Here is a 26,643-nt window from a genome sequence, read left to right on the forward strand (position 1 = left end):
TATGAGGCTTAGCTTCACTTTTATGCCGCTGGTGCGTCACTTTTTGTGACGCACCGGCAGCATAAAATATGTGCAATGTTACGCCCTATTTACAAAGTGATGCATCTAGGCAGATGCTTCACTTTGTAAACCCCTGCACCGCATTATACCTGCGCCCGGCATAATGTATGCAGGGTGGGTGTTGCCCCGCAAAATGCCTCGTAGAAGTGGTGCATTGAAATCTATGAGAACTCAATGCGCCACTTCTAGGACGCCATTGCGTCAATAACTTACACCTGCCACACAGCAGGCATAAGACTGATGCAGGCCCTTTCACATGGGGCTTGCCCCATGTGAAAGGACACATTGCTGGAGTTGCGTCTATTTTCAGACACACCCCAGCAATGCATCACTTTTGCGCATACAGATTCGTCAGAAATACTGACATATCTGTAACTCCTTGCGACATGATGCGTCATACAGTAAATATGACACATCCATCATGTCGCAACGAGGGCGCACTAAGAAGTGACGCATCCCTGTTTTCAGACAGCGATGCATCACTTCTCACCTGAATGTGTTTACATCTAATATTCAGGGATAGTTATGTGTGTTTTCAATATTGTAACACAGCAGCAGCTCACAAATATTACTGCAAATAATCTCTGTGACGCCCTTCCATTTCTTATATGTTAGGCCTTGTTTTGATCTAAAATAAACATTTTTTATGTATATTGCATGAAACATAAACACAAAATTTCTCTGCAAAATGGCTGTACTAGACTCTCACACAAACCAGGTACATAAGAAATAAATGAAAGGAAAACAGAATTTAAAACAAACTGTTTAGGAAATATTCAAGGTCATTAGGGCAAAACTCTGGAGAATGGAGCTGACTGTCAGGGGGCCCCCTGAAAGGCTGGGGCCCTGGGCCAGAGCCCACTTTGCCCATGCATTAAAACGTCTCTGCCCATGAGATGCAGACTACAACATGTCCATGAAACATAACACATTCCCACAACCCCAACTCCTGGAGCCTCAGGATCAACATCAATACATGAAATGCAAGACTTTTCAAAACGGAAAACAAAATGCTTTATTCAGCATGAAAAAATAAGATGTAGTAAAGAACACTATGTACAAAGGCCAATGGCCAGTCCAGATATGAAGTCCTTGGGGGGGACACATGGCCACGCGTCTCCCCTAGCTTGCCTGCACATACTAAACTTCTGGTTCACTGACTGGGGGGGCATCATGTGGGGAAGGACCAGGCACCGCAGGGACAGGAGGGGGAAGGGTAGGTGTGGTGGGTGCAGGGACGGACGACTCCACCACAGGGGGTGGGGCAGCGCCAAAGGTGGAGGTGAGCTCGGCGCTGCACACTTCTGCCAGTTCTTCAAGCGTCTCCCCTGCACCCGGAGAAACAACAGGCCCCAAGGAGGGGGGTGGTTGTAGGGATGGGTTGCAGCACAACTGGGGGAGGTGGTGGACAGGCTGGGGGACTTAACTCCCCTACCCGTGGAGTGCCTTGACCGTTTCTGGCCAGGTGAACTAGTGGGGCTGAGGCCCAGCCCAGCAAAGTAGGCCTCCTTCTCCGAATCTGGGGCAGGGGAGCCAAGGGGAGTGACATCGGAGGGACTGGGGAGTGAGTCATGTGGATGAGGACTGTGGCTGCGTGCCTGCCTGTGTGCCCCAGACCCAGTGGGTGTGCCTGCTTCCCCTGAGGTGTGCGCTTGCCCTTACGTGGTGGTGTGCTGCTTGTGTCTGGTGGGGTGCGTGTGTGTGGATGTCTTGGTGTGCTTGGGACAGGCATGGGTGTGGGACTTGTGGATGGGGCAGGGGTAGGGGGGGAGGCAGCGCTGCAGGTGACTCACTACTGCCGTCAGTGATGAGTCCAGGGACCTCAGCAACATCCGTTGGTCAGACATCGCTGATGACATGCCCTCCATGTACGACACCATCTGGGTCAGCAGTCTGGGGTGGCCATGGAGGACAGTCAGGATCGATGTCTGCCCAACTTGCAACTGCCGCTGAATGTCCCCAGACTCGGCAGTGAGGGCAGCAGGGGGGACAGGGGCAGGGGGTGCGGTGCCTGGCACGAAGGAGACACGGTGTGGCCTAGCACGGACAGAAGGGACCCGAGCAAGTGGGAGGGTGGTGATGGGAATGGAGGGGGCAGCGAGAGATGTACTGCTGCTTTCAGCTGTGGGAGCAGCCTCTGCCCCCTCTGGGAGCTCAGCCTCGGACCCGTCTGCCTCGTAGTCAGTGTTGGTACTGGGCAGGTCCTCCGCCTCACTCTCCTCGCCCTCCATGCCACTAGATTCCACCGACTCCTCAGCAGTGGTGGCACCACTGCTCGATCCCTCCTCCATGTCCATGCCGGTGTCTCCCTCGGTGTCCTCCGATGATGCTGTGGGCAAGGTGAAGAGCCAGGAAAAAATCAGCCACCTGTATACATCTGACACATGAGTCCAAACTAAATAGGCAACAGTGCTTATCAGGAAAGGCATCATGAGTAACATCTAGGATTCTCCCCACATATGTAAGCCCTGCAATCCCCAGTTGGTTGACCCACCATGCCACTTGGAAACAATGAAAATTAGGACACAACAGCAAATAACTTGAAATCACAAGATCATGAGAAGCTAGTGTCTGGGATCAGTTGAGCACAGCAAGACTATGAAGGCATGCCACCTCTTGTTCACTGTGAACCAAACAGAATTGTCACACCCAAGGCCAAATACCACATGCCAATGCAGAAGGTGTCCCGACGCTCAGAGACCTGTGAGTACTTTTGACACCCTAAAGAAATACATTGTGACTCCTGGAGAATCACAACAATGGACATGTCTAGAATGTGTGAATGTGGCACTCTGTGAAGACAACACACATATGTCTGTATAGCAGAAGTCACACAAGGAGGTGCACACCAAACTATATGTACACAGTCATTGTCTGAGCTGCCAGACTCATTCAAATCAGCCACTGTTAGGCTGAAATGGCGTATCAGTAAGTACATATACATGGCAGCATGGTGGTCTGGATGACTTGACACTCGTAAGTTCGTATCAGCAACAACCAAGGACTAACCCAAATGCTACCACACTGTGGGAACATGTATATATATGAACTCTAAACAAGTTTTGTTCAAACAGTGCCTTACTTTAAAATGTGCCAGCGTGTCCCTGGAAAGTGTAAAGGTGGTGTCTTGTGCACTCCCTTGGGAGACATCTGTCATGCAGGCACATCATTGTCCTTCACAACAAAACAACAAGGTCAAGCATATGAAACATTGAGACATGTTGACAGGTGTAGTGAGTGCCAATGGACATTTTCTCTGAGTAACAACTTGAATAATGTCATTTGTCAAATGGCTATCCGTCACCTGATCACACAGTTGGCTACACATATGACCTACTGACTGTCATCTGGAGTGGCACACATGTCCACACCCAGGACAATGCATAAGCTAATGGGCCTGTAATTGTTTAGCAAAAAAGCCTAGCTGTACTGTGGGTTCCCCCTCATGGCAAGTCAGAATGTACCCACAGATGTCAGCACACAAAGTCACAACTGTGTAGCATCTGAACCACAAACAGGTGCCAAAAATGTACAAGCAGGATACATGATTGTCAAAAACTGACACAGGCTATGAAGCACGGACATTAAGCACTGGCCAACATCACGGGGGCACTGCACGATGACTTTCTGTACTGCGAATCATCACACACAAGTCAGAACTGGCAATGAAACATCAGGGTTGAACATGTACGCCCCTCCCGCACACACCCACCCATACCTGAGTCAATGTGACTGATACCGATCAAGAAGTGACACCTCTTATTCAGGGTTACAATAACTGTGCTTGAAAACTAGCTTCATTAACACAACATCACCTTGTAGGGCTGCCAAAACATATTGCTCACAAACAAACATCAACAGATTGTTGTGAACAGCCACACAGGCACTGGCCAGTGTGAGTATGCACAAGAAAACTGGTGTATCCCTGTCCAGTGGACAAATGTATCACACATGTGAAAAATACTACCTAGGGCAGGGAACAATGCCACAGAGGCAGAGCCATGCTGAACCCACAGTGAATGTGCACAGTGTTGGATGACACACATGACTAGGAATATGGTGGGTCAGGCGCCGGTGCCCGCCATGCTTGCGAGGAGCCTCCTCCTTCAGCATTACCCGGGCGATCCTCCGGGTCCAGCACCGGATGTCCTGCCATCTCTTCCTCACTTGTGGCAGGCGCCGACTGAGACCCTCTGTCAGAAGCTGTGTCGGAATTCCCACGGAGGCAGAACGCTGCTAGCTCCCAATGCCCACCTCCCGGAACGCACCGTAGAATACAATGGCTCCAGGCAGGGGGAAAGGGGAATGGGACAAGAAGAGACACTCGAGCTTTTCTGGACTCCTTTTTCTATTCTTGATATTGTTGTCTGGAGTACCTAATGCACAGAGGGAGAAATCACTTAACTCTTATTTACTCTAAATACCTGACTGCTTCGGTTCTCTCTTGTTGTTACCTTCCCTACCAAGGTTTGCTGGAGTTTGAGCTCCTCTTCGGATTCAGCTGACTACTTCTGGCATGTGTTTCTATCAACCTAATGCACAAAGAGATATTATTCAGTCAGGTGATTACCTATTCTCTCCTCAGGTCTCTTTACTCCTTCGCCTCCCCTTCTATTCTCTTACCTTGTGTAGTCTGATTGAATGATTATCAAGGGGGTTCTACTGCTAGCGAGGACTGCACTGCTCTTGGTGAATGGTGGGATGACCACAGAGTTTTAATGGACTATAGTTCTGCTTCTGGTGATGTGATCCACAGGCAATTCTTGGCTTTCAACGGGAAGCGCGCAAAAAGGTAAGTAAAAGGAAAGTCAGGAAGGAGAGAATAGGGAAGAACGCAAGCGGGGAGATTCGAAGGGGGGGAATACGCCAGGCAGCGTGGTCTCTTTACATTCAGCAAATGAGTACAAGAAGTTCTAGTCTTTAACGGTTGATCTTACTTGTTTCTTGAAGTCTGGACACAAATTCTTAAGCTCCCTAAACTCGACGATTTCCCACCGGAGCAGGAAGGCTGCTAAGTTCTTCTTGGAATATTACTGCTTCTTTCACTCCTGGAAATTATTTATCTCTTCTCTCACTGAAGGCTCTCAGACGGACTGTGAAGGAATATTCCCATAATACTGGAACTCGGAATTTCACTCTTCACAATCCCTCTTCCGCAGCTTACGGAAGAATTCGCCACAGCATGTGACACACACTTGAATTTACTCAAATTCTACGGAGTGCACCCAAAACACAACTTCTCTCACAAAGGACTAAATTGAAGTGCGCATTAGAACGCTCTTCGCTGATGCACGAAACCTCGTATCTCGCGAGATCCCGTGCGTCAAACAGTACTTAGATAGTTCTGATGAGTCAAGCGGCCATCTTGAAATGGTGCGCTTAATCTCTAATAGGCATTTGTCCAAACGTTACAGCAGGAGGGTTTAACCGTCACTCAAGATCTTTTCTGATGCAAATTGAGGGTAGCGACGGTTTTTGCTTCCCTGACAGTACCCCCTCTCAAAGACCGATTTATCGGTCCTGGCTTTAGTGGGTAACGCAAATGAAATTGTTTGATTAGTCTTGGGGCATGCACATCTTCAGCAGGTACCCAGGTTCGTTCTTCTGGCCCATAACCCTTCCAGTCAATTAAGTAGACTGACTTGCCTCTTACCCTCTTACAGTCTAATACCCCCTTTACCTCATATTCCAGGTGTTCTTTGATTTGCAAAGGGGGTGGCGGTCTGTCTACTCTGAGATTAGGAGCTGTCTTTTTTAAGAGGGACACATGAAAAACTGGGTGAATCCGCAACTGCTTGGGTAGCTTGAGTTTGCAGGTAACTGGACCCAAAACTTGTTCGATAGGAAATGGGCCTAAAAATCGAGGCTGAAATTTTCGATTTCCCTTCAATCCAAGATGTCGGGAAGATAACCATACAGAATCTCCCTTCTGATAATGTGGGGCTTTTCTTCGATGTCGATCGGCTTGTTTCTTGTAACCTTCTTTTGCTTTCAACAGATTAGTTTCCGCAGCCTTACGAGCAGAAGCCAAATCCATTAACAAGTTACTAACTGCAGGAACTTCAAAATCTCCCTGATTACAAAAGGGGTTTGGATGTCTCCCAAAATTTAAAAAGAATGGTCAGTAACCTGTTGAAACGTTCTTGGCATTGTTGTGTGCAAATTCCGCCATCCACAAAAAATCTGACCATTCACCACCCCGATCCAGAAGAAACAGACGCAGATACTGTTCTAGCTCTTGGTTCACTCTTTCAGTCTGGCCATCTGTCTCTGGGTGGTAGCTGGTAGAATGTCGGACTTCTACACCCAACCCTCGCATAAACGCCTTCCAAAAGTGGAATACAAATTGAGGGCCACGGTCTGAAATCTGGATCTTTGGAACCCCATGAATCTTTACAACATTTTCCCTGAAAAGCTTAGCCAACTCAGGGGCCGACGGAACTCCTTTTACTGGGATAAAGTGGCTCATCTTGGTGAAAGTGTCTACCACTACTAATACGGTATCATAACCCTTACTCTGAGGAAGATCTACAATCAGGTCTAACGTGACCGTATGCCAGGGATGTCTTGCTGTGGGTAACGGTTGCAAGAACCCCCGAGGAGCCTGTCTACTGGATTTCCCTCTGGCACAGAGCCCACAAGACTCCACATATCTCCTGATCCGAGACCTCATGTCTGGCCACCAAAAATAGCGCCGGATTATATCAATTGTCTTTAGAGTTCCTTCATGGCCAGCTAAAGGTTGATCGTGACAGTCTCTTAAAACTTGTTCCTGAAGCTCTTCAGTGGGCAAATACAGAGCTCCCTGACGATAAGGCAAGGAATCCTTGATGACTCTTCCTTCCTCTTGACTTGCCCATTCGGCCATTTCCTCTGCGGACATCTGTCTGCTGATCTCTTCCTTATAGTTCGAAAAAGATAGTGTGCACACAATCTTAGTGTCTTGAATGATGGGTTGGGGAGTTACCACATGTTCTGTTCCTTCTGTCTGGATTCTGGACAAAGCATCCGCCTTCCCATTCCTACTCCCTGGGCGGTATGTGATCACAAAGTCAAAATCTGCTAAATAAAGGGACCAACGCAACTGACGTGGAGTTAGTGTTTTTGCAGACTTAAGAAATTGAAGGTTCTTGTGGTCCGTGAACACTGTTATAGTGTGTCGAGCCCCGAGTAAATGGTGTCTCCACTCCGTGAACGCATCCTTCACCGCCAACAGCTCTTTTTCTGCGATGGTGTAATTAATTTCAGCTGGATTTAAATTCCGGGAATGATAAGCCACGGGGTGCAGTTGTCCAGTGGATTTGTGCCGCTGAGACAGGACTCCACCTATTGCTTGATCGGAGGCATCTGCTTCCACAAAAAAGGGTTCACTAGGATCTGCATGCAGCAAGATGGGTGCCGAGGTAAAGCTGGTCTTCAGATATTCGAAGGCTTGTTCTGCCTCTGTGGTCCAACTGAACTTCACTCCTTTCTTGAGTAGTTTGGTGATGGGGATGATCTTTTGCGAGAATCCCTGGATAAACCGACGATAGAAGTTAGCAAATCCTAACAATCGCTGAATCTCTTTGACATCTTTTGGCGATGGCCAGTCCACCACCGCTTGAACCTTCTTAGCATCCATCAAGATTCCTCCTGGGGATAAAACGAATCCCAAGAACTCCACCGTCTGTACACTAAAAGCACACTTCTCTAGTTTGACATAGAGCTGATGCTGACGAAGCCTTTCTAGAACCGCCTTGACGTGCCCAGGATGTTCTTCGGTATTCTTGGAATATATCAAGATGTCATCAAGATATATTACTGCCACCTTATCCACCAGATCTCCCATAATGTCATTAATAAAGTGCTGAAAAGCTGCCGGGGCATTGCATAGGCCAAAGGGCATTACCTGATATTCAAATAGCCCGTATTTGGTCCTAAAAGCGGATTTCCATTCGTGCCCTTCCTTCATGCGAATTAAATGGTATGCCCCTCAAAGATCCAACTTAGTGAATATTTGAGCATCTTTAATCTGGTCGAGGAGAACGGAAATCAGTGGCAGCGGGTAACGGTTCTTGACAGTGACCCGATTGATAGCACGATAATCGATGCATGTCCTCAAGGAGCCTTCCTTCTTCGGAATGAAAAAGAGTGGAGAGGATACTGGAGACTGTGACGGTCTAATGAATCCGTTGGCTAAATAGCGATCTAGGTACTCCTTGAGATAGCCATTCTCTGCTTCTGTCAACGCATAGATTCGACTGCAGGGCAGCGCAGCTCCTGGTTCCAACTCAATGGTGCAGTCGTAAGAACGATGTGGCGGAAGTCGTTCCGCTTCCTTTTCACTGAAAACTTCTTGGAATTCTGTATATTCAGATGGAATGTCTAAGGTGTCTATGACCCCAATTGATTCTCCACCAAACGATAACAAGGTGGCCATGGATGGTTCTGGAATCTTGGATGGGGAGTCGAAACAATGTTCGGAGCAGAAGATCGAATCCATATTGACTGTCCGATTTTCCCAATCTATCGTTGGATTATGTAATGTGAGCCAAGGAAGACCCAAAATTATCTGGAACTGAGGGGCGTCAATCAAATTAAATTGAAGGATCTCATGATGATCATTTACCTGGATCAGTTCCACCAACTCAGTGTGATGCGTGATTGGGCCTGAAGATAGATCGGTCCCGTCTACTGCATGAACAGAATCCTTTTGTTCCTTGCGCACAGCCAAAATTCCCATCCTTTTCGCATATTTGATGTCACAAAAATTGCCGGTAGCCCCTGAATCAATCGTAATGCCCACACCACCAAATTCTTGATCTCGAAACTTCAAAGTCATTTGCAGAATTAAATGTGGCGTCAGGGTCTGAAGGGTATTCATGACTTGATGAACTTCTGGAGTCTGATCTTCCATTTGCGCCACCTGAGCGACTCCGCCTACAGATGGTTTTGAGAGTTTCCCTGACTCACTGTCTTCGGTCTTTTCGGACATTCTTTCACAAAGTGTCCAGGACCCCCGCAATACATGCATAATTTCTTTTGTCTTCTTAGTTCCTTTTCTTCCTTGCTTAAAGGCCCGCAAACAGATCCTATCTGCATGGGTTCACTTTCTGCAGCTCCTCCCGAACCCTTACTCGTATCCGACTTTGCTCTGTCAAACCGGGGAAGGTTCCAGCGAAACTCTCTTGTTTTCCTTTCTCCTCTTCTTTCCGAACTTCGAAAGTCAATTTCCAGAACTAGATCTACCAACTCAGAGAAGTCTGTGGGTCTATTAGGAATCTGTGCCAGAGTATCCTTAATCTCATCTCGTAAACCCCGATAGAATAGGGCTGATCTTTTCTCCTCGGGCCATTTGGTTTCCACCAATAATTTATTAAATTGAGTTAGGTAAGTAAGAAGATCTCTGTTCCCTTGACGCAATTCTAACAACTCATTATCAGTGGCCTGTGAAATTCTGCGCCTATCAAAAATCCTAAGGAATTCTGTCTTGAAACGTTCAAAATCATATAGGAAGGGGTCATCTCTGGAAACTAAAGGCATGGCCCAATTCGCTGCATCACCCCCCAAATAGGGTAAAATGAAGGCTACCCGTGACTGAGCATCAGGGAAAAGGGTGGAGCGACACATGAAATGTAAAGAACATTGGGTTAGAAAGAGTTGAGCCTTTTGAGGGTCTCCATGAAATCTTTCGGGAGGGGCCAATGGAATCAAGGGGGAAACCGAATGAATTACTTGAGCTACAGTGTGTGGGTCTTGAGCTGGTTGTGCACTACCAGAAAAGGTCGAGGCTGGAAGTGTTCCAGTGGAGATCTCACTAACTCTCTGGGACAATTGTGTGGTTTCCTGTTGGGAAATTAGCAGTTCCTGTCTTAAATTCTTATTTTCTTCATTTAGGGCTCCTAATTCCCGCTGAATTCCCTCTAACATTTCCCCTAATGCCTTCAAACTAAAACCTTCAGCCATTCTGCCCAAGTGGGGAAATTAACGGCACTTCAATCTGTCAGAAGCTGTGTCGGAATTCCCACGGATGCAGAACACTGCTAGCTCCCAATGCCCACCTCCCGGAACGCACCGTAGAATACAATGGCTCCAGGCAGGGGGAAAGGGGAATGGGACAAGAAGAGACACTCGAGCTTTTCTGGACTCCTTTTTCTATTCTTGATATTGTTGTCTGGAGTACCTAATGCACAGAGGGAGAAATCACTTAACTCTTATTTACTCTAAATACCTGACTGCTTCGGTTCTCTCTTGTTGTTACCTTCCCTACCCAGGTTTGCTGGAGTTTGAGCTCCTCTTCGGATTCAGCTGACTACTTCTGGCATGTGTTTCTATCAACCTAATGCACAAAGAGATATTATTCAGTCAGGTGATTACCTATTCTCTCCTCAGGTCTCTTTACTCCTTCGCCTCCCCTTCTATTCTCTTACCTTGTGTAGTCTGACTGAATGATTATCAAGGGGGTTCTACTGCTAGCGAGGACTGCACTGCTCTTGGTGAATGGTGGGATGACCACAGAGTCTTAATGGACTATAGTTCTGCTTCTGGTGATGTGATCCACAGGCAATTCTTGGCTTTCAACGGGAAGCGCGCAAAAAGGTAAGTAAAAGGAAAGTCAGGAAGGAGAGAATAGGGAAGAACGCAAGCGGGGAGATTCGAAGGGGGGGAATACGCCAGGCAGCGTGGTCTCTTTACATTCAGCAAATGAGTACAAGAAGTTCTAGTCTTTAACGGTTGATCTTACTTGTTTCTTGAAGTCTGGACACAAATTCTTAAGCTCCCTAAACTCGACGATTTCCCACCGGAGCAGGAAGGCTGCTAAGTTCTTCTTGGAATATTACTGCTTCTTTCACTCCTGGAAATTATTTATCTCTTCTCTCACTGAAGGCTCTCAGACGGACTGTGAAGGAATATTCCCATAATACTGGAACTCGGAATTTCACTCTTCACAATCCCTCTTCCGCAGCTTACGGAAGAATTCGCCACAGCATGTGACGCACACTTGAATTTACTCAAATTCTACGGAGTGCACCCAAAACACAACTTATCTCACAAAGGACTAAATTGAAGTGCGCATTAGAACGCTCTTCGCTGACGCACGAAACCTCGTATCTCGCGAGATCCCGTGCGTCAAACAGTACTTAGATAGTTCTGATGAGTCAAGCAGCCATCTTGAAATGGTGCGCTTAATCTCTAATAGGCATTTGTCCAAACGTTACAGCAGGAGGGTTTAACCGTCACTCGAGATCTTTTCTGATGCAAATTGAGGGTAGCGACGTTTTTTGCTTCCCTGACACCCTCCACCGATTGCACGGCCTTGACGGCATCTTTCCAGATCTTCCCCTTGTGGTAGGCGGTTACCTGTGTGGATGACAAAGTGGGACAACATCACTACACCTGCACCATGTCACAGAGACACACATTTGAACATCTTTGATTTGTTGAACAGGGCATAGTATGCTGGCAAGTAATAGCACCTTAGTCATAGGGACTTTTTCCACTGGGGACGCACCAATGCACTACATGGCATAGTAAGTACACAGGTGGCATGAGGGGTGCGAAACAATCCCTGATCATGGCACACACTGTGCATCCCAAGCAACACAAGGCTGATGGACAGCACCGCAAAGCAGTCACATGCCCCAGGCCACTGACGAAACCTCGGCAGAGTACACAGACACACACAGGCACATATCACTCACCTGCCATTGGCAACAGCGGATGCAAACCTCACTCTGCACATGTGCCACTTGCCAGGGGGGTCACAGGTGTGGGGCTAGCTCAGCAAGTCAGACACACAACACGGCCTCCTCCATGCAGCTGTGGTGCAACACTCCACATAGACACTCACACACATGACAAGAAACATTCACACACATCAATGTCCAGGGGGCATACACATCATTTGGCCACTCCCACCACTCTCACCACAGCTCCACTCAACTCTCACACACATCTGTGGGTGCAGTCACCTGTCACACCGGGGTGACCACTGAATCACCGCAGGACAATAGAACAAGAATGCCCAAGAGGATTAGGCTGGCTGAATGTGCCATGCACTATGCAGTGAAGGTCACAGTAAGCACAATGCAAGTGAGGAGTGCGCACATGAACTACATCAAGCCCTGCATGAGAGACATAAGCCATCCACCCCCCCTGGGACCCACTCCAACCAACATTGCATGTCTGTCACACATGGACACAATGCCAGAAGTGACAGACACAATAAAGGTGCACAGGCAAAGGTAGTGGAGTCAGCACTCACCTGCTCCCCTCGTCAACCATACAGCATGGGTACCGTGGGAGGATCACATCCAGCAGGGCCTCGTTCTCCTCCTGGGTGAAAGGCTGGGCCCTCTCCACAGTCCTTGACATGGTGCCAGAGGGAGACAATACAGCAGCAGTGGTATCGACTGACATGTTGTGCAGGCAAGTGCCCTCTCATGGGTTCTGCCTGCCTTATATCTGCCTTGCTGGCCTATTTCATTTACAGGAGTACAGAGTGATTGGTCAGACTCATTTGCATCCTACGTTTCCTCCAATCCCTTTAAACATACACCAGTGACAGCCTTAGCATCTTTCGATTTTGCAGCATCATGTCAAGTCAACAACCACTTTGCAACAATGTATAATGTGGTCAACTGCTTTTTCCAGACCACATGATGTTAAATTTTGAACTTGAAACTCGGTATCCATGGCAACCAGCATGCATTTAGGCACTAATACTTGTCCCTCATGTGTCCCCATTTCTAATTCTTAAATCCCCACACAGGTACGGCGCGTTTCACACGTACCCCTAGGGCACCATCACTACACTGATACGGGCCGTACTCACGTGTGTACGTGCCATACACGCGTGAGTACGAGCCTATCACTATAGTTGGGGGTACCGTAGGCCCTAGTGATATGGCACGTACTCACGCGTGTACGGCCCGTACACGCGTGAGTACGTGCCTATCACTATAGTTGGGGGTACCGTAGGCCCTAGTGATACGGCACGTACTCACGCGTGTACGGCGCGTATACGCGTGAGTACGTGCCTATCACTATAGTTGGGGGTACCGTAGGACCTAGTGATACGGCACGTACGCACACGTGTGTGGTCCGTACACGTGTGAGTACGTGCCTATCACTATAGTTGGGGGTACCGTAGGCCCTAGTGATACGGCACGTACTCAAGCATGTACGGCCCGTACATGCGTGAGTACGTGCCTATCACTATAGTTGAGGGTACCGTAGGGCCTAGTGATACGGCACATACTCACGTGTGTACGGCCCATACACGTGTGAGTACGTGCCTATCACTATAGTTGGGGGTACCGTAGGCCCTCGTGATACGGCACGTACTCATGCGTGTACGGCCCGTACACGCGTGAGTATGTGCCTATCACTATAGTTGAGGGTACCGTAGGGCCTAGTGATACGGCACGTACTCACGCGTGTACGGCCCGTACACGTGTGAGTACGTGCCTATCACTATAGTTGGGGGTACCGTAGGCCCTCGTGATACGGCACGTACTCACGCGTGTACGGCCCGTACACGCGTGAGTACGTGCCTATCACTATAGTTGGGGTACCGTAGGGCCTAGTGATACGGCATGTATTCACACGTGTACGGCCCGTACATGCGTAAGTATGTGCCTATCACTATAGTTGGGGGTACCATAGGCCCTAGTGATACGGCACGTACTCACGCGTGTACGGGCTGTACACGCGTGAGTACGTGCCTATCACTCGGACCTACAGTAACACAACTATAGTGATAGGCACGTACTCACGCGTGTACGGCAGGTACTCACGCGTGAGTAGGGCACGTACACACGCCCTCAGAGCGTGTGTACTGCATTTCACAGCTTACACTGGTGATAGGAGGCGCACACGAAAGGAATGGAGGTGTCAGACTCGCACAAGGCTGGACATCAAGTCATTGTCAGTACAGTCCTTCATGTGAAGGGCCTAGGTGTGTCAGGCAGTGATGTGGCACATGTCTCCTCATGTTGTGGCACAATAGATGTGTGATGAGTTGTTTACACATGTCATGTGTGATGGGGCACTACGTGGCACACTTCCCCTTCACACTTTGCACATGTGTGCATGTAGGACACACATGTCAAGCACTGCATCACTGGTATGGCACAGTCAGCAACACCCACAACTGTCCCCTGATGTCAGGTACACGGATAATTACACCTGACATGTGACTACCAGCGTGCCACGATGTGACTATGTCATGTGTGTGTCATGTGTTCCCATGAGCTTGCCGTTGGTGTTCCGTCAACTCCATCTGCTGTTGCAGCATCCAACATGTGTCTGTGTGCATATGTGCATGACACACATATACGCACACCATGCCACATGTGGACTCACACGTTACATGTGTCATGATGGTTCGAAGATGACTTCCTGACATGAGGCAATATCTGCGTTCTCTCAATGTCTTTGTCATCAGTTTTTGACATGTACCCCTTCATGGACATGTATGTTATCTGCCCTTTTTCAGATGACATGTGACCTGTGCGTCTAGACTCCCGCCAGCTGTCTGTATGAGATGACATCATTCAAATGCTGATATGTGGATGTCTGTCACTCATGTAATGTGTCTGGCTTGTCACTTACACTGGCCCACAGCTATTTTAATGGCATGTCACGTCAACATTGCCATGCAACTATTGTGGCTGGCTCTTCGTAGGAGTATCACCTGGCTAGCCTACGTGTCCTGGATGTATTGCACAGCCCAGACTCTGTATTAAGCAGATGTGTATTAGCTGTTGAACATGTGCTCACCTCAGTGACATTGGTGTGGTAATGTACTCACTCTTCGTTATTCCTTCCAAATCTCTGCAGGGCACCGCCTCTCCCCAGACGAATGCCAGGCGTGAACATGACTGCTTACGCAGATACCGCTTCTCACAAGAGTTGATAGAGGACTTGACCCACCGGCTTGCACCACACCTCCAACCACAACACAGGTATCCTACAGCTCTGACCCCCAAGATGAAGGTGATGGCAGCCCTACATTTTTTTGCCACCGGCACGTTTTAATTGACCATAGCTGATGTTGGTGGCATGTCCCAGACTATGTTCAGCCGTGTCCTGCATGATGTTTTAGAAGCCATGTTGGTGCACCTGGATGAATTCATCCATTTTCCCACAGGTGTCAAGGGTGAGTTCTATGCCCTGAGAGGGATGCCTCATGTAATTGGGGCCATTGATGGGACACATGTGGCTTTGGTACCACCACAGGCACAGGAGGTAGCCTATAGAAACAGAAAATATTATCACTCCATTAATGCCCTTGTGGTGTGTCTTTCTAACATGCTGATTTCCCATGTCTGTTCCTGTTTTCCAGGGTCCGCACACAATGCATACATCATGAGGCGTGGCGGGGTGCCAGAAATGATGCTGCAGCTGCACGTGGAACGAGCATGTCTTGTTGGTGGGTATACTCTGTTAGTCCTGTGTTTAGCGCTATCTTTGTATCTTACGGCATCTCCTGACCCACTTCTTCACATGAATTTTCCATGTAGGGGACTCTGGCTATCCCAACATGCCATGGCTGATGACGCCTCTCGGCAACTCCAGAACAGCCGCAGAACACCTGTACAACGACACACATGGGCAGACGAGGCGCGTGATTGAGAGGACGTTTGGATCCCTGAAGAGCAGATTCCGGTGCCTCCACAAGACCGGCGGTACAAAAGGGGGTGGTGATGGACGGAGCATCAGAACCAATCAAACACTCACACCCAGTCAACAGATCTGGGTTTGATCCATCACCGTTCTTTAGCCCACTCTGCCACCCCAGTTCAGACATGGCCATATGCAAATCAGTCTGACCCTGTGCCTCATGGGAACAGTCCAGCCCGAACTGCCAAGCCATGGCTTCCCTGGACCGGAAACAAGCTTCCTAGGACCGTTTTCTGGCATTTCAGCCGTCTTCAGCCAGGCTTGCTTGAATCCAGTGGTAAAGTGAGCAAGGGACTCACGTCTGAGCATACCCTGCCAACTTATGGCGAACAAAGCGGTACAAAAGGGGGTGGTGATGGACGGAGCATCAGAACCAATCAAACACTCACACCCAGTCAACAGATCTGGGTTTAATCCATCACCGTTCTTTAGCCCACTCTGCCACCCCAGTTCAGACATGGCCATATGCAAATCAGTCTGACCCTGTGCCTCATGGGAACAGTCCAGCCCGAACTGCCAAGCCATGCCTTCCCTGGACCGGAAACAAGTTTCCTAGGACCGGTTTCTGGCATTTCAGCCGTCTTCAGCCAGGCTTGCTTGAATCCAGTGGCAAAGTGAGCAAGGGACTCACGTCTGAGCATACCCTGCCAACTTATGGCGAACAAAGCAGTACAAAAGGGGGTGGTGATGGACGGAGCATCAGAACCAATCAAACACTCACACCCAGTCAACAGATCTGGGTTTAATCCATCACCGTTCTTTAGCCCACTCTGCCACCCCAGTTCAGACATGGCCACATGCAAATCAGTCTGACCCTGTGCCAGTTCGGGCTGGACTGTTCCCAGGGGGCACAGGGTCAAGACTGATTTGCATATGGCTGGGTTCAAACTGGAATGGCATGGTGAGCAAAAAAACGATGGATTTAGGCCCAGATCTCTGTACTGGGGTGAATGTATGACATTGTTCTGCATTCTGTCCATCAATTGTTGGTTTTGCATTTGTCACCCCGAGTGGGAAGGGTATGCTCAGACGTGAGTCCCGTGCTCTCCATGCCACTGGAATCAAGCTATCCTGGCTGACGAGGGCTGAAAGCCCGAAACCGGTCCTAGGATGCTTGTTTCCAGTCCAGGGAGGACCTGGCTTGGCAGTTCGGGCTGGACTGTTCCCATGGGTCACAGGGTCAAGACTGATTTGCATATGGCTGGGTTCAAACTGGAATGGCATGGTGAGCAAAAAAACGATGGATTTAGGCCCAGATCTCTGTACTAGGGTGAATGTATGACATTGTTCTGCATTCTGTCCATCAATTGTTGTTTTTGCATTCCACAAGACCGGCGGCGCCCTCCCATATGCCCCGGTGAAGGTCTGCAAAATCTTTATTGTGTGCTGCATGCTGCACAACATGGCAGTGGAGAAGGCTGTGCCACTCATCCTTGATCCGGATGAGCAGGATCATCCACCCGTGGAGGATGAAGGGCTTGGGCACGGGGCAAGTGAGGATGAGGACATCCGGAGTCAGCTTATCCGCAACTTCTTCTCATGATTGTGAGTCCCTGTGTCTGAGTGTGCACGCTTTGAGCCTTGTGTGGCATGTGTTGCAATGTGTGTGTCCAGCTGACTGTGTGCTAAGTGACTTGGAGGTGTGTTCTGATGTGTCATTCAAGTGATGATGTCATTCCACACATTTTAGCTGGGACACTAAATTTATTAAGAGCATGGTGACAACATCATTCCTGTAGAGTACATGTACATGTCTGCGGATTACTAGCTCTTCGCTGACTTGTTGTGTGTCTGTCCTCCCCAGGTTCTTGCGGCTGTCGTCTGCTCATGTCATCATTGCCCTCCTGCTATTCCTCATGAGTATTGCAACGTGTGCTGGATCAGAGTTACATGCACAGACATGGTGAAAAGTCATTTGGGGTAAGGAGTGCAGCAAGGCATTTTGTGGGTGGTACGTGTTTGTGATATGTGGGGACTGCTCCTGTGCCTGTTGTGTTACCATGCATACATGTCGACTCACCATGGGCCACATGACGTGTTGCATGGCTCCCATGAATTGATAGTCACCCTTCCTGACAGTCATCTGTAATGGTTTGTGGATTCTGATGAAGGCATCAATGTGTGTATAACGTCCCTCAGGAACATACGGGATGCTAATGGTGGACATAGTATGGGACATCCCCATATGAGGCTCAATGGGGAATTGCAGACTCTCCGTGTGCAGCAAGGGGTGTTAGGCTCAACCCCTTCACTTGTGTGCCAGCTCAGTAGGATTTACCACATCTGTGTGTTGAAGGGGGTGTCCAGTGTAGGTCAAACATGGTCAGCCAAATGACCTGTGAGTCTGTTCCAATTGATGCATTTCTCTTAGTGTGAGGCTGAGTTATAAAGGTGTTCATCACACTCCAAGGTGCCTCATCTCTGTCAATGCAGGTCTCTTGCCACTTTGCATGCGGCATATCTGGCATAGTTGTGGAAGATTATGCATAGGAGTCCATGTGCAGTTTAGCAACATGCATGCAGTTGCTCATGGATTAGGTTTCCTATTGGGCATGGAGTACATGGTCGTGTATGTTTTTTGGCATGTTGGTCCACACAACGGGCCATCAACAGCTGCTGAGGGTGTGTCTCCTGTGCGCAGGTTGGCCTTCAGTTTCCTGATCCGGTGTCATGCTTCTTTGGTGATTGTGCATGCATTGTCTCTGGGTGTGCCATGTGACACTGGACACTCCTTACTTTACACACGCGCCTGTTGCAGTTGTCCTTCTGACATCCTAGTCTTTGTGTGCAAATTCTGGCATTTTGCAAGGAGATGCCGCCTGCTGCTGCGGCCCCTGCAGCAAGGGCCCACAGAGTATCCAGATTTGGCAACACACACGCCTCCAAGATGCTCCTCACTTCCTCCCTCCACCCATTCATTTGGCTGTCCTCAGCTTGTCTATGCCACTGTTGCCGCCACGCGGTGCCAAAGGCTGGACCATCAGCACATGCAAGGTGCACATTGCACCACCATCCTGTCCTTGCATAACCCACATCACACTGCAGTCTGATGTAGCAGCCACACTCCGAGCTATGTCCATCCGCACATCTAACGCCTGCTGTCAGACATACCCTGGGCACACACACAACACCTTTGCATGCTGAGTGTGCAACTCCAACTGCCTACACTGCACTGCCCCACCTTCCAGGCCCTGTCACACCAACCAGGTCACGTCCTAATACTCCCCACTGGCTATGTAGCCCAGCAAGGGCATGGGAGTGGGACTCAAGGCTTTAGCATGTAGTATGGTGTCATCATCTGGGACATGGCACAGGTATCATCTCTCAGCATGTCAATCTACAGAGTGTCCAGGACCCCCCTCTCCACCATCACATGCGCACAGCACCTCATCATCTGCTCGTATGCCATTGACAGCCAGGTGCTCCTCACCCTCAACAAAGACACAGACATTGGCAGTTTCATCATTCAAGTATGCATGAGATCCATTGATGAATGGCTGAACACGAGCCACCTGAGGCTGGACTTGTACAGGACTGAGGTGATCATCTGAGGATTGTCCCCTTCCAGCTGGGTCAAGTGCTTGTGTCCCACCCGCAAGAGCCCTGCACAAGCACCCAGTGGCCACACACACAAGATGGTGTGCATCATGTTTGGCTCGCTCACATTTGCCATGCTAGTCCACAGCATCTGTACCTCATGCTGCAACGCCCTCTGCATTATGCACATGATCCACAGATAGATCCACTCCAAGAAAATACAGACCTTCCTCCAGGTCCATGACAACATCCGTGTCAAATACTGCCCTGCCCTCTATGGAGCAAGTACATCCAAACACCCAGGTAACTTGTCCACATCCAGTGTGCATCTGCACACCTCAGCTTCAACACCCTGCGCCCCAGCCACCTCACCGTCCACCATAGATAGCTGCTATGGATCACTGTCTGCTGCAGGATGACCTCCACATTCACCACCCACACTCAGGAGGCAGTCCACAACCCCGACCCCAAACCAACCTTGTACGTCTGTCATCCTAGATCCCGTTGGGCCATCTCCGTGTATCCAACCATGCCCTGGCCACCGTTCTTCACATCCACCGTACTCCAGCATACAGGACATTGTTCTCCCACCTGGCCACACATACCTGGGACTCCCTCCCTGGGAACCTCCACATGAGCCATGACCTCTACGCCTTGATGATAATCTCCCAAATAGGTCTGTGCGCACAGTTTAGCAAGCACCCCCTCAGCAGCCAGAGGCCATCACAGATGAGTGTCGTGCTCCATGCCTACATTGAATGATACCTTGTGACCCATGTGTGTCCTGTACCAGACTCTGATCCCAGGGTGTGGATGGCTGGAGTTAGTTCAACACTCAGGCATAGTTTGACATTTCCACACACATATGTCGTTGAATAATGCAAAATGACAGGAACGTCTCATGACCAAAGTATTATATTTATTTGCGGTGGGGTACGTGTTTTGGTAGATGAAATTAGGTGCTCTACCGGGGGAATAGAATCCAAAGTTCACAGGGGGAGATGGTATCCTTGGCATTGAAAGTCATCAGAGTCCAGGGCACAGTGTTGGTCATCATTAGTCAGACTGTGACCAGCAAGTCCATGTGGCAGAGAATGTCATTGGATGAGGTGCTGCTGTTGCGCCAGAGGGCCAGGTGCCAGGCCAGGTGACCTGGGAGATGTGGATGGTCCGCTGACTCTCACGGTCTTTTCCGTGGATGACCCACCTTCCTCCGGGGACCCTCAGATGCAGGCCTTGACGATGCTTGGGACGCTCCATCAGGCGAATCCTCCTCCTCCCTCCCTGTGTCTGGTGCTGGTCTATGCCTGGTGGCACAGGGAGGGTTGCCCATGCTTTGGGCGATCTGACGGAGTGATTGGCTCATGTCCCTGTGGACCGACAGGAGCTCAGCCAGTCTTGCCTCCATCCGTCCTTGGTGTTGTTGATGACTGGCATGATGCTCGACCTGCAGGTTCTTTATCTCATCGAGGGTCCCCTGCATCTCTGAGAGTCTCGAAACGACCTGGTTGATGCCTCTGGTGTCACGCCGGTATGAGTCCAGGATGTTGCATATGTGTGACATACCGGTGTCCTGAGCTGGCTGGTCAGGTTCGCGCCTCCACCTGCCTCCACTCCCACCACCCCTGCCCACTTGAGCCTGGCCTGCCCTTGTGGGCACATCGGGTCTACGGGACCCCTGAGGGATGGCATTTGCAGGGTTGCCTGCCTCCTCTTGGGTGCCCGGAGAACCTTGTCACTCCTGGTCAGAGTGGCTCTGTTGTTCAGTGCGAGCAGGGCTCCTGGGTGTGTCCTGGGATGTGGCAGGAATGGGGGGGTGGTTGGCACAGATGTACCTGACGCAGGTGCTCCAGGGGCTTGGGCACCAGCGGGTCCAGTTTGGTCGGGGTCATCCACGGAGTGGTGAGAGTCGTCGCTGCCGGTGGGATCATCTTCACGCGAAGCCTGGGACTGTGATTCTTCCCCCACACTGGGGGGAGATCGACAACGTTGCCCTGTGTGTGAGAGAGAGACAATGTTAATGGTGTTTCAAGCGACATCTATGTTTCATACATATTCAAGTTGACACGATGGGCCCGATTCACAGAACAAACTTAAGACAAAATCCTAAACTTAGTACCATTTTGGTGTTCACAGAATGCACTTACTACTTCTGGTATTCACAGAATGAACTTACTACTTTTGCGATTCACAGAATAAACTTACTACTTTTGCTATTCACAGAATGGATTTAAGACTACTAACTTTACGTCCGCACTCGGGCCGGAAATTCCGGCCCGGAGGTGGAGCTTCCAGCCCGGAGGCGGAGCTTCCGGCCCGGAGGCGGGGCTTCCGGGCCAGAGGTGGAGCTTCCGCCCCAGAGGTGGAGATTTTAAGTTCATTCTGTGAATACCAGAAGTAGTAAGAGCATTCTGTGAATACCAAATGGTACTAAGTTTAGGATTTTGTCTTAAGTTTGTTCTGTGAATCGGGCCCAGTTCCTCCAGTTAGTTGGTTGTGCCTAGCATTCCTCTCAATGTCCACTTGGGGATGGGTATGTTGCGGGGGACAGATTGGGATGTTCTCCTGAGTGTTTGACCTGTAGATTGTTGGCTCTGATGCTTTTGGGAGTGTGTAAATCTGTTGCCTGCCCCGGGGGTGTGTGCTTGTATTATGGGGGTGGTTGTGACCGGGCCTGCTGTTGTGTGTAGTGTGAGTTGTCATTGGGTCTCCCAGTTGATGTGTCTGTCCCCTCATGGTGCATGCTGCCATGACAGTGAGTGTGAGTTCCTGTGCTAGATACCTGTGCTTGTGGAGTTGGTGTTTGAGTGTACAGTGGTCCCAGGAGGGCCTTGTGCTGCATACAGCAGGGCCAAGTGTCAGCTACCTTGTCAGTACTTTGCCAGTCCCTGTGCATTGTGCATGGGTATGTACCTATGCCATATGGGCTGAGGGAATTGGTGTCTGCGTCTCATTTTCACAATGTGTTGTGTGGGGCCCACCCTCCCACCCTCCTGGACATCCAGTCTTGTGTTTGTGGTTGTTGTAGCCTTGGACATGGCCTTGCCTTGATTTGTGAAGGGTGCATGGAGACGTTAGTGGCATGAGCGTGGTTTTTGAGTGTGGTTGTGTGCGGTGAGTGCTTGGGGATAGTTGCGTGCATTTGGTGTATATGTGGTGTGGACCCCATTGCCCCCATGTTACGTAAGTTGTTTGTGTACTCACCAGGCTCTGCGACTCCTTCGACTCCGTGTACTCCCACCGGCGGTAGCAGGGCCATCACCTTCTCCTCCCAGGGATGGTAGTGTACGGGTCTGCGGGGCGGCCCACCTCCAGTGATGTTACTCTGGGCATATTCTTTGTTCATTTTCTTCTTGACCGCCCTGCGCAGATCGTACCACCTGGCTTGGCATTCATGCCTGGTCCTTCGGATGAGCGCAACAGCATTCACCTTATCGACAATCCTATGCCACATGGCAGATTTTTCAGCTATGCTGGTCTGCCTGACCAATGTTCCAAACAGCTGTGGCCCGACTCTGATGACTTAGTTGACAAGGAGGTCCAGCTCCGCCGATGTGAACTTTGCATTCTTGTCTGTGGGCATGGTGCGGTGTGTGGGTGTGGGTGTGGATGGTTGTGGGTGTGTGGGTGTGAATGTGACGGTGTGTGTGTGAATGTGAAGAGGGGGATGTTTGTGAAGGAGGTTGTGTGAAGGTGTGTGGCTGTGTTTGAATTTTGGTGGGTGTGTTATAAGAGGTGGTTGTGATTTAGGGCCTCTGTTTGCCTGTTTGGATGTGCCAGGTCAGTCATTGAGATGTATTTTGTCATGTGGACGTGTTTTGTGGTGTTGTGCGAGTCGAATTGACCCTCCTTGTGCTGTTTTACAGTGTCCTGGTTCTGTAAGAGTATTTTTCGCGTAGGTATGATCTGTACATACGCGATGCTGGGTGAGGGTGCTGGGGTACGGTGTTGGAGTGCGGCGCATACATGCGGTGGGGGTACGGTGCGTACACGTGCGGCCCTGGGGTACGGCGCATACATGCGGAGGTACGGCGCGTACAGGGGGGGTAAGGCGCGTACATGCGGCGGGGGTACGGTGCGTACACATGCGGGCCTGGGGTACGGCGCGTACATGCGGAGGTACGGCGCGTACATGCAGCGGGGGGTAAGGTGCGTACATGTGGGGGGTACGGCGCGTACATGCGGAGGTACGGTGCGTACATGCAGGGGTACGTCACGTACATGTGGGGAAGGCGCGTACATGGGGGGTATGGCGGGTACAGGTGCGGGGCTGGGGTACAGTGCAGACAGGGGGGGTAAGGCACGTACATGGGGGTACGGCACGTACATGGGGGGGTGCGGCGTGTACAGTTGCGGGGCTGGGGTACAGTGCGGACAGGGTGGTGTACGGTGCTGACATATTTGGGGGTGGGGGGCTGTACGGCTCGCACACGGGCATAAGTTTACCCGTGTACATGTGTGCTACTGCGTTGGCTCTGTACGGGCCATTTTACGTGCGATTGTGTATTCGGACGGACGGTCGGGATTGTACTTGCGTGCTCGGACTTGTGTTTTACGATTTGCACGTAAAAATGTCCGGCTCACTCTCTTATACTTTTCCCGATGATATTCGGACGTAAAAACTTTCCGACGCACTCTTGTACACTTTTCCCGACGCTATTCGTAGTTATTTTTCACATACGAATCATACTTGGCCATTTGTACGGTCCTTGTACGACTCGTACGTAAAAAAATATTGATACGGGTCGTACGCAAATTATTTTTGACGGATCGGAATCGGCACCTCTATGTTGAGTTGCATTGAGTTCTATGTTGTTTGTACGGCTTCTGGGATGTAGGAAGTCGGAAGTTTGTAACGGTTCCGTAGTAGACCAGAGGTAAGTGCTGCTCTCAAGAAAGACGGAATTGTTGTTACCCTGTAGGTATACGGGGAAAACGTGTGACGATTGGAGTTGCACGACGCATTGTCCGGGTTCGATTCGGTAACATCGTCGTGTGTTGCCATTAGGGACAGTTTCTGTATGAGAGAAGTGTATTAAAGCGAAGGTTACCTGTGAAATTCTGGTCTTAGGTACCAGGAGGCCAGAAGGTACTCTGATAACGCTTATTACTGGAAAGGTAGCAGGTGTTCTCTAAGCTTGTTAGAAGGACAGAGTAGAGGTAAGTGCTACTTTGATAACGAGTGTCATAATTCTGTAGTAGGGCAGACTGTTCGCTGTTTTCGGTAAAGACAGAATTCTGTGTGAATGTACTACATTTTCCGTGTGAAAGTGCGTGAATGAAAAGGCATTCGGGTTAATTGCGAAACTCTGGTTATATTTCTCAGGAGCACTGGGTCTCCAACCAAGTGTCTTAATTCTGGAGAAACAGTTAGCTAATGCTTGCTAGAAGGGTAAGGGAGAGGGATGTGCTAGTTTATCAACGGAAGTAACGATTCCGTAGTAGGGCAGAGGTAAGCGCTGCTCTTGGGAAAGATGGAATTCTTGTGAGAAAGGTCTTTTGCTATTCCTTGGTTAGCGAAGCGGACAATGGTGGTGTATTTGTGTTGTTACTAACAGATTTGTAAATTTGAAACAAAACTTACCGAGTGAATTTTGTAAAGGAGCTGAGGCAGTGCCTGCTGACGTCAGAAAGACCACGCTGGGATTGGCTAGTCAGTTAGAAACGTAAACGCTCCCGATTGGTGCGTTAGTGTGAGTCGCACTAGGAGTGAAGAATCACAGGGTGATGTAGACGCTCCTGATTAGTGCATTAGTGTGAGTCGCGCTGGGATTGGAGAATTGCAAAAGTGACATAGACGCTCCTGATTAGTTCATTAGTGTGAGTCGCGCTGGGATTGGAGAATTGCAAAAGTGACATAGACGCTCCGGATTGGTGCGTTAGTGTGAGTCACGCTACGATTGGTCAGAATAAGCGGTCCAGTCGAGAAGAGAGACCAGTGATACACGAAAAGACAGAAAAGATGTATTACGATCCACCAGAAAAGGAGAAAAAGTCCTGGTTTGGGAGAATTAAGAAGTGGTTTAAAAGGGACAAACTGATTGTGACTAGGGAAGGACAATTACTTCCTCCACCGAAAACCCCCGCATCCTTTATGGTTGCGAAATATGGATATCACACTTGTATTTGGTTAGACAATTGGGTAAAGTACACTAGAGATGACGGAGTTCTGGCTTTCTCAGAACATGGTTCATTTAATTTAGCAGTTCTAAAAATTTAAGAGAGAAAATGATGAATCTAGAACCGAGACCTAGACCAACGCAATTTGAAGCGTTGACAGAATGGGAAGAGGAGATGCATGACCGAGAGAGACAGAGGAGTGGCGGAAGGTATAGGTACATGTTTGGTAGACCATACGGACATGAGAATCATGATGATCGAATGAGAAGGTGGCGCAATGCGTGTATGACTGAAGGTTTGTTTCCTGTAAGAACTGCAGAATAAAATTGAGGAAAAAAATGCACAGAAAAAAGACATAATGTGGAATCAAAAGGGTATGGAATGAATGAATCAGAGGATGATGTTCGTGATGACATGGTTTATAAAAATCCACCTCTGTATCGACCAGAACCCGAAATATTACAGTGCCCCAATGAAAGAAACTTTACGAATCATTAAGTCAGAACCAGTGTCCCAAGAGTTCGAGAAAAATAATTCCATTAGAGATGTAGAATGGAAGTCAGAAAATAAAATAAATGGTGAAAATTCAGCAGAATTAGCAAAGACAACTTTAGAATTAACTGAGAAGATAAGAGAATTGACTAAAGGTCTGGAAGCCGTAACAGTTCCAATGACGATAGGCCCAGTGATGCCTATTTTTAATAAACAGAAGGATAGCGAACATTGTTTAATGGTTCCTTATAAAAGCAATAAACAGGCTGAGCAGCCAAAACTGAGCCAACATGAAAATCCATGGAGACAGACAATAAGTATGATCGAACCAAATGTTTCAAATAGCCCGTGTATAGGCCAAAATTGTGCAGAAAAACATATAGCGACAGTGGAGTCAATGTTAGAAACACAAAAGGATTCAGAACAAGGTAATGTAGAGAAGCCAGTAGGACCATCTACAGAAGAATTAAGTGAATGGTTGAGAAGCTTGCAGAGAAAAGACAAAGAATCCCAATCAATAGATGTGGCCAAATTACGAATGGTACTGGAGGAGTTAATAGTAGGAACTATCCCCACAGAGAAATTAAAAACTTACCAGGATGAGAAATTACTATCTTTATGCAAAAGTGTGACATGGAGAGCGAAAAATCTGCATGAACAATTAGAAGAAGTAGCAAATGAAATGGGTATAGATATTGAGAAGGTAAAGGCTTTGCAAAAACCATATCGAATAGATTTCACTGAAAAAGATATTGATAACTTGAACAC

At 49.0% G+C, this 26,643-nt stretch overlaps 1 protein-coding gene across 1 annotated transcript in view; it reads right to left on the bottom strand.

The window, feature by feature from the left end:
* TPO (thyroid peroxidase) overlaps positions 1-26,643 on the bottom strand; it is a 961,894-nt gene that overhangs the window by 707,141 nt on the left and 228,110 nt on the right. The gene's annotated exons all lie outside the window — the stretch shown is intronic.

This window comes from Triturus cristatus, chromosome 6, assembly GCF_964204655.1.
Source record: "Triturus cristatus chromosome 6, aTriCri1.1, whole genome shotgun sequence".
In the NCBI taxonomy this organism is placed as follows: domain Eukaryota; kingdom Metazoa; phylum Chordata; class Amphibia; order Caudata; family Salamandridae; genus Triturus; species Triturus cristatus.